Here is an 8,834-nt window from a genome sequence, read left to right as displayed (position 1 = left end):
AGGACAGAGGAAAAAAGAAATCCTCCTCCACTGTTGGTGGGAGCTGGTACAACTGCTATGAAAATTAGCATGGAGATTTCCTCAAAAGGCTAAGTGTTGAAATAGAGTTTGACCTAGCTATAGAACTCCTTGGCACACTCCTGAAAGAAATGGGGGCGGCGTACTACGTGATACACGTACACCCATGTTACTAGCAGTGCGATTCACAATCGCTAAATGATGGAAACAGTCCAGGTGCCTGTCAGCACAGGACTGGATAAAGGAAACACCTACATACATGAAGGAATGCTATTCAGCCACAAAGAATGAAATCATGTCATTCACAGGCAAGTTTAGGTGGCTAGCAGCCATCGTGTTAAGCAAAAGTAACCAGACCAGAAAGCTAAATATGGAATTATTTCTCTTACATGAAAAAGCTTAAAAATGCGTAAATTAATAAGCAGAAACTAAAAAGGAGAGAGGATACACATCAGAAGATAAACTTCTGGAGACAAGAAAGGGGACCAGTGGGGATGGGGAGGGAAAGGAGGGAGGAATAATGGGATAAGGTGTACTAAATGCACATGCAAACTTCCCCAAATGAATGCCATCATCAGGCACTAATAAAAAATGTCCAAAACATGGACAATATGAAATGCTGTCAGGAATATGGAGAAACACAACGGCTAATATGCAGCTGTGGGAATGTGAAACTGTAGAATCCTACTGGCTGGCATGCCACGGTACCACCCAGCAGCTGCACTCTACTCCAGATCAATGAAAATGCATGTTCATCCCAAAGCTGTCCACCAATGTCTTTAGTAGCTTTCCTCACCCTAGTGGCTTAGATCTAGAGCGGCTCCCGAAGGCCTCGTGCTCACAGGTGGGGCTTTTGCAAGGTGATTGTGTCATGGGGTGCCCTGTTTATCAGTGGATTTCTCCACAGATGTGTCAATAGCTGAGGCGCTGAAGACGTAGGTCGCTGAGGAGAGGCCTGGAGGGACGTTCCTCTCTGCTTCCTTGTGGCCGCGATGCAAGCAGCCTTCCTTCCCAGCAGACACTTCCATACCCCATTTCTGCATTCGGCCCTGTCAACCATGGACTGAAATGTCTAGAACAATGAGCCAAACTAAACCTCTCCTCCTTTAAGTTATAGGTGTCAGATATATTTTTCCCATTGACAGAAAAATAACTAGGGGCCAGCAAGGTAGCTCAGTGGTCTAAAGCAGCTGCGTAAGCAAGCCTAGGCAGGCACAGGGTACTACAGTTTGATCCTTGACACCACATGCTGCGCCATCCTTGCCCTCAGGGCAAGCTGAGCCAGCCCACCCCTCCCCTCCAAAAAAAAAAGAAAAGAAAAATGGTTAGCACACTCATTATAGACTCAACTGGAAATAACCCAGATTTGTTTTGCTAATGGGGATTGAGCCTGGGGAGCTCTGAGCTGTATCTTCATTTTGCTTTTTAGGTCTTGCTAAGTTGCCCAGATTGGCCTCCAACTCGCAATCTTCCTGCTTCAGCCTCCTGGGTAGCTCACCCAGCTGTCCCTTAAAGGTGGCTGGTTAGACACGCAGCGGTACATCCATATCGTGCAGCATCACTGCACTCAGCAACGAAGTGGGACAAATCACGGATTACACACAACATGGAGGAGCCGTCAGAGGGTAATGCCCAGAGCAAAAAGGCAATCACAGAAAGTTACAGAATATGTGATTCTATTATATAATATTTTTTATAATAGTCTCTTAAAAGAGCTTATTATAAACCACTTTCATAGGCCACAAAGAAATGAAAGGACTATGTACAGCCTCAGAGGAGACAGGCAGGGAGCAGAGGAGGGCAAGATGAGTCTAGGGCCTTAAAGGGTGCCTTCTGGGGAGAAAGCGCCCTGGAGGAGGGGCCACATCCCTGGAGGGGGCATGCCCATGGGAGTCCCTCTTCCAGAAGGGATCCCCACTGGGGACTCATGGGTTGTCACATGCCAGGAGGAGGGCTCATCGTTCCTGGACAGGGTGCCCCTCGGGCCATAGGTGGAGGAGGACCCCCACGACCAGGCAGGTACTGGGTCGGGGCCCCTGCGATACTAGCTGTGGCAGCAGCTGCAGCAGCCTCAATAGTGGCTCTTCCTTGTGGGCTCATCCCCTGTTGGGATGACCCACCAACCCCACGGACTGGCCCAGCGAGTCCTGCAGGAGCCTGTGGCATGGGCACCCCAGCTGGGGTTCCTCTACCCACAGCCCGACCGATCTCTGGGCCCCCAGCAGCTCCGGCAAGTGGTACCCGGGCAGTGCCAGTATCTTTGGAAGGAGGTCCTTCCACTGTTATAGAGACCAGGTGCCCCCTCGCAGCAGCACCAGGCCGAGGACTCCTTTCTCTTCTCTTTCTTCTTGCTTAGAGTTCTTTGGCTTGATCTCCCTGCATCCATCACAGTCACAGAGGATCGAGCTCATATGCTCGTCGAAAGCCTGGAAGGTGCTGGTGAAGACCCCGCTGTCTCGTAGGATGCGTCTCAGCCTGTAGTGGCGGTGTGCTGCGGCTTCTTGCTGCTCTTGCCCACCATCCTGGTGGCGGTTCTCGTAGTTCGGATGCGCGCTGGATTCGCTTCCTCAGAGGCCTGCACAGAGCCAGGAGCCCATTTCCCCATCTGTTATATAATAATTTTGAAATTGATACAGGGAGAAAAGGATGGGTGACCTCCAAACAATACAAGGAACCTCTAAATGACATAGAGAAAAACGATCTCTGGACCTGACCTGCATGAGTTTGTGTTCTTTAAAACCGAAGAATGAATTTTAGGAACAAACGGAGGTTATGAGCAGAATATATTTATTGAGAGAAAGAAAGCTCCTGTCTCGAGAAAGGGACAGGAGAGGGGAGGCCAGAGCGGGTAGATGTCCCCCCACCCAAGTTATTTCTTCCAGGGAATTTTATAGAGGAAAACCATGTGGTGAGGCGGGTCTAAGGTGGTGGAGAAGACATGGGAACTTGCTTAGTTGGGCAGGAGGTGGGACCAAACTATGGTCAACCAATGATATTACAAGCACCATTGCTCAGGTAAAATTGATTAAATCCAGTATCAAAAGGGAAAGTGAGTCATGTAGCAAGTGGGCACGAATACAGAACAGGGTCTCTTCCTGTTGGGGGTTGGGCTAGTGACTCATTTGGGCTCATTCAAGTTGATTTGATACTATTTAGGATATCAATCCCTAATGCCCATCCCTAGGGAAGTATGTAGCTGTGCTTCCTCTTTTTGTCTTGGTCTTGAGGGGTGGCCCACATGGGGGTGTCTGTCTCTTCCAAGGTGCAAAGTCACCTTGTCTTCCATCTTGTCTCCTTGAGAACCTGGCCCTGTCTAACTGCCTATAATATTTCTATCTAGCTGGGCTGCCTACAACAAAATGACTGGAAAACAAAACTAGTAGCTAGGGTTAAAGACTGGGATGGAGATTAACAAAGTGAGTGTGACGACAATGGGACACCTGAGAGTTCTTGGAGGTGACTAAGATGTTCATCTCCAGGCCTTGACGGTATCAATGTCCAGATCTATGGCCATGATCTGAAGTATAGTTTTATACTGTTTAGGCAGGCGCAGGGACCGGGGTTCAATCCCTGGAGGGCTGTGCTGGCCCTCCCCCCTGGGGCATGCTGAGACTGCAACCGAGACAAGGATTATGAGCTATGGTGGTGCGTGCCTGTAATCCCAGTGCTTGGGAGGCTGAAAACAGGAGGATCACTATGAGTCCCATCTAGTAGTGAGACCCTGTAGACCATGTCCTAAACACATTAAAAAAAAAGATACAACAAAGTAAAAGGAATGTGAGACCTGCTGCACGATTTCTTATAACTGCATATGAATATATCATTATCTCAAGATAAAAATTTTAATAATGAAAACATGTTAATTGTTATTCAACAATTATTTAATATTGGCATCACTTATCATAGTGATCATTAATTATTTTGACTTTACCTGTCCTGCCTCCCTGAGCTCCTTGCCTCTCTCTCTTCTTCTCCCTTCCCCGCCCCTTCTCTCTTAGATTTCCAGATAGAGTCTGAAGATTTGGTATGAGGCCTGGAAATCTACATTTCTAGCTACTAATCCAGATAGTTCTGATGCATGCTAAGCCAGGGCTTATGGTGAAATTTGGCATCTTTCTCCATCAACATGAATTAACCACATCCCAGATAAATTATTTAACTACAGGATGATCAAGCATGGCATTTTTTAAAATTAACTTTTGTAACATAATACAATAGGAAATTCAATACTTTTTCTATGTATGGTATATTTAAAAATATTCAATATACAACTCAACAATAAATTCTGCACAGTAGTATGTCATCTCCATCATGGTTTGTGTCTTAGATGTTCCCCCAAAGCCTCCTGCTGTCATAGTTGGGGCTTTTCAGAGACTGTTAGATCTAGAGTGTGAGATGCTGGGATTCAGGGTGCATGACTACTACAGTAGTCCACTGACTGGTTTGGCACCTTCCTAAGCTGAGTGGACTAAGTAGACTATCAGAGCGGCGGAAAGGAGCTGCTATTTTTTGCTTGTGGCTCCTGGCTTGCTTGTTTTGCTGCCTTCTGCCTGCCATGAACTGTCTCTCCTCAGTCACCTCTACCTGCCACCTGCCCTGGAGCCCGCCCACTCTGCATTGAAATCTCTAAAACCTGTAAGTCAAATAAGTCTTTTTTTTTTTTTTATTTTTGTGTGTGTGTGTGTGTGTGTGTGTGTGTGTGTGTGTGTGTGGCCAGCTCAGCCCACCAGGGGGCGGGGCTGGCTGGCATGTGGTGCTGGGGGACTGAACCGCGGTCCCTGTGCTTTGCCAAGCTCGTTCCAAGTAGGTGCTCTCTAGACCACTGAGCCATCTCACCAGCCCTCAAATAAGTCTTTAACTTTAGGTGTTGGTATTTTGCCTCAACAGCAAGAAAAATAACTAAAACAGTCTCTGTCCAAATTTTTTTTGCATTACTGTCTTTCTTTGAATAATACACTTTTTTTTTACACTGTCCTGTTGGCCTTTCTTTTTTTCTGTGGGTGGAATAATTTTAACAAAATGTCTATCAAACATAGTGGTAAAGACATCAATAATAGAAGTCCTGGTTGATATTTCACTGTCTTGTATTTTTCAATCATTTGGTTTGGCAAATATAATCTAAATTGGAAATGACTTTTTGAAGCCTTTTGTTCTGAATAAATGACAAATGGGTTCCATACTTGGCCGAGAAGGTGCACAGATATTTTATAATCGGATTTTTCCTTATTTTTTTGATTAGCTTGTTAATGTTGGTCAACTCTGTCAGCACCACCCATAGAATTATCACAATCGTTCACCACTTTTGGAATTGTTTTTCACTTCTTTTAAGTTCTATCATTTCTATAGTATGACAATAAGGAGATGTCTTTTTGGCTTTTCTTTTTACAACAGAGTTTTCCTCGTTGCTAAGCTAACATTTCTTCCTTTTTCAATTTTTTCCCCTTGCAGGTCTTTGCATGGTTCCTTGATATTTATGCTCAGGGTCCCAACATGTCCATTTGTATCGTAGAAGAATGTCACTGATTTATGAAGAAGTATAAAGTGATATCTAATGTATTTATGGCAAGAGTTTTTAGAGGGACTTCTGGGGAGATGGCAGAGTGCTAAGCAGCAACAAAGTGGGCTTTCCAAGATTCGGAGTCCAGTCACTGGAAAAGAAGGCCTTGGGAAAGAGAGGCAGGCAAGAGGTGGAGCCCTGGGACGCAGGGAAGACTTGGGAGAAAGACTGGACCCTGCAGAGAAAGCGAGGAGGCAGAAGGCAGCATGGCGGGAACAGACAAGCTGCACTCCCTCCACCCCACTCCCAGCTCATGGAGTGAGAGAGAAGGCACCTGAGGACAGGTGAGTCCAGAGGCCTCCAAGGAGAGATATGCCAGAGGAGTGGAGCAGTGCTGGGTGCTGCAAGGTGCAGTGCTGGGTGCTGTGAGTCCTTCAGGTGACAGCTAAACTCCCTGGATGGAGGGTTTGGTCGGAGGGCTTTTGAATAAGAGGCCAACTGAACCTAGGACTCAGAAAAGCCATCAATTAGCTCTGTCTTGAAGATCCCAATGTTGAGCTCTCACAGCAACTGGGTGACGATCAGCCAGGGGAATGTACAGGGTCAGGGAGCCAGGAGTGGGCCCCCCAGAGACACCTCCAGTGGTGCTGGCTGATGGCTCAGGCCCCAGCCCCCACAGGGGGAGCCAAGGATTGGGCTTAACATCCTGGAGTTGAAAACAGCGACTCAGCACCCTACCTCAACCCTACTGTAGCCTTGCTGGGATTATCCACCACCACTCTAATCCTACAGCACACCTGTCGGGGTTACCCGGCACAGAGCTGGGTCTTGCCTTGGATACCACCACAAAACTGTAGACACCAAGAGATAACCATTGGCTGAAAGTGACAGACAAATCTGCTTGTTTGTTTTTCTTTGTTTTTGGGGGGGTTGTTTGTTGCTTTGGTTTTATTTCTTTTTTCTCTCTATCATCTGTTATTATTTTTCATGAATGTGAACATTAATTTTAGTTATGTTTTGCTTTGGCCTTGTTTTTGTGCTTTTTCTTTCTTTTTCTCCTGTCTTACCAGTTTCCTGAAGGTTGCGTCATCTTCCTTTGCCCTTCAGCCTTGTTTCTAATCTGTTTGTCTTCTTTTATGTCCTTTTTTCTTCTTATCCCTTTTAAGTTCTCTCCCCTGAGGGTAAAAATACTTTATTAAGTGGCTTCTGGCTGTATGTAATTTTCTGACAGGTTTTAGATTTTGTTGATAACTATAGTGTTCCTACCAATGGTTAAAGGTGACAAATTAACAGTTACCTCAGGTTGTCAAGGTCTGGGCCGTGCTTAATGCTAAGGATGTCACTGGTCATACTGCTTCAGCGACAGTGGCCTAGGTGGGTGTCCTGATCAGTTATTCTTCCTTGTATACCAAGCCCAAGGCTATCTGGGGCTCATAAATGACACCATGAGTCCTGTAACAAAGAACTGGGTGCTGAGACAAACAAATATGGAGATTTATTTTATTTTTATTTTTTTTTTGCGGAACCGGGGATTGAACTCAGACCCTTGTGCTTGCCAAGGAAGCACTTATTCCACTGAGCCATCTCCCTGGCCCCTTTTTTTCTTTTCTTTTCTTTTTTTTTTTAAATATGGAGATTTAATCACTAATAATTTGAAGAGGCAGGGCCTTAGGGCCGCCCCTCTCACAAGCTACAATCTAGCTGTATGTAGAAGACAATTTTGAGAAGGAATTATTTATTTTTTAATTAAAAATTTATTTATTTATTTGGTACAGGGTCTCGCTACACAGCTTGGACTCATAGTGATCCTCCTGTCACAGGCTCCCTGGGATTACAGGTGTGCTGGCACGGTGCCTGGCCTGGCACAGCATGCAGCACTGGGAATCAAACTAGGGTCTTTGTGCTTGCCAGGCAGGTGTTTAGACTGCTGAGCTATCTCCCCAGCCCCTGTAATCATTTCTTAAAGAGGTCTTGGTATTAGTGATGAGGCTACCTACCATTAGTAGTTTACAAACATCAATGCAGAAAACATATTTTAAAAAATAGAAATTGGGAAAATGCCTAAGTAAGATACAAGCCCAGACCTATAGCTCACCTAAGGCAAATCCGTGGGCTTTGAGGTGGAAGAAATCAAAAGCCACTCAATTGGGCTTTCTGAAATGGTAGGGACAAAAGTCGCCAATCAGCCTGGCATAGTTGTTCATGCCTGTAATCCCAGCACGTGGGAGGCAGAGGCAGGAGGATCACGGTGAGTTCAAGGCCAGCCTGGGATAAAAAGTGAGACACCATCTCAAAAAGCAAAACAAAAGAGAACAGCAGCAAATCCAATGAATGAGGTTCTAGCAAAAAAATGAAAATAATTACATAGTTTACTAAGGAGATGCTGGCCATAAAGAAGAATATTGATAGTGACTCTAGAGTAGATACAGATAATAATAATAATAATAATAATAATAATAATAATAATAGAGGAACTTAGGAATGTGATGGAAGCCATGTATACAAAATAGGAAAAACTGGAATTCATAAAATATATTCAAACGTATCCAGGAGATTAAAAGTTCCATTGAAAGTATATGCAGCAGAATCAGTTGATATAAAGATGGAATATCACTCCCTGACTGAAAAATATTCCAATGTGTTGTTTCTTGAAGTAGACATGGATGACTGGTGGGATGTTGCTGCAAAGTGTATGTCAAGTGCATGCCAACCTTCCAGTTTTTTAAAAAGGGGGAGAAGGTGAGTGAGTTTTTTGGCACTAATAAGGAGAAGCTTGAAGCCACCATTAATGAGTTAGTCTAATTGTTTTCTGAAGAACGTAACTGCAGCTGTTTAAAACTTTTAATTTTTTTTTAATTTGCAAAAAAATAAGTATGGAAACTATATGCCCAACTGCCATCTGAGCATAAATGACAATAAAATATTAATTCTACCCTTTTAAAAAAAAGACGGAATATCAGAGCTAGAAGACAGGCGTGCAAAGGTTAGCAACCACCAAATGAAAGACTTTTTAAAAATACCAGGCACCTCGCACACAAAAATTGAACAGCTGGTAGATGATACAAGCAGGAATAACATAAAATTAACCACAATCAATGAAAAATAGAAAGAAAGCACAAAGGATATAAAAACCTATTATCTCAGTTACTCTTCTCTCCTTGCTGGGACAAATACCCAACACCCAAAATGCAGGAAGGAAAGGTTTATTTAGCTCACAGTCACTGGAGGTTTCAGTCCATACTCAGCTGGGTCCAACACAGAGCAGCACAGGGCAGAAGGCAGCAGTTCATGGCAGCAGCAAAAAGCAAGAGCGCAGGGA

The 8,834-nt window shown here is 44.6% G+C and overlaps 1 pseudogene; it reads right to left on the bottom strand.

Annotated features, from left to right (window-relative positions):
- Nucleotides 1-1,829: 1,829 nt before the first annotated feature.
- On the bottom strand, nucleotides 1,830-2,623 carry LOC105743550 (annotated as a pseudogene).
- Nucleotides 2,624-8,834: the final 6,211 nt, after the last annotated feature.

Source organism: Octodon degus, unplaced genomic scaffold (assembly GCF_000260255.1).
Source record: "Octodon degus isolate 3935 unplaced genomic scaffold, OctDeg1.0 scaffold00001, whole genome shotgun sequence".
In the NCBI taxonomy this organism is placed as follows: Eukaryota; Metazoa; Chordata; class Mammalia; order Rodentia; family Octodontidae; genus Octodon; species Octodon degus.
Note: the sequence above shows the minus strand (reverse complement) of the source record. Positions and strands in the feature narration are given on the sequence as shown.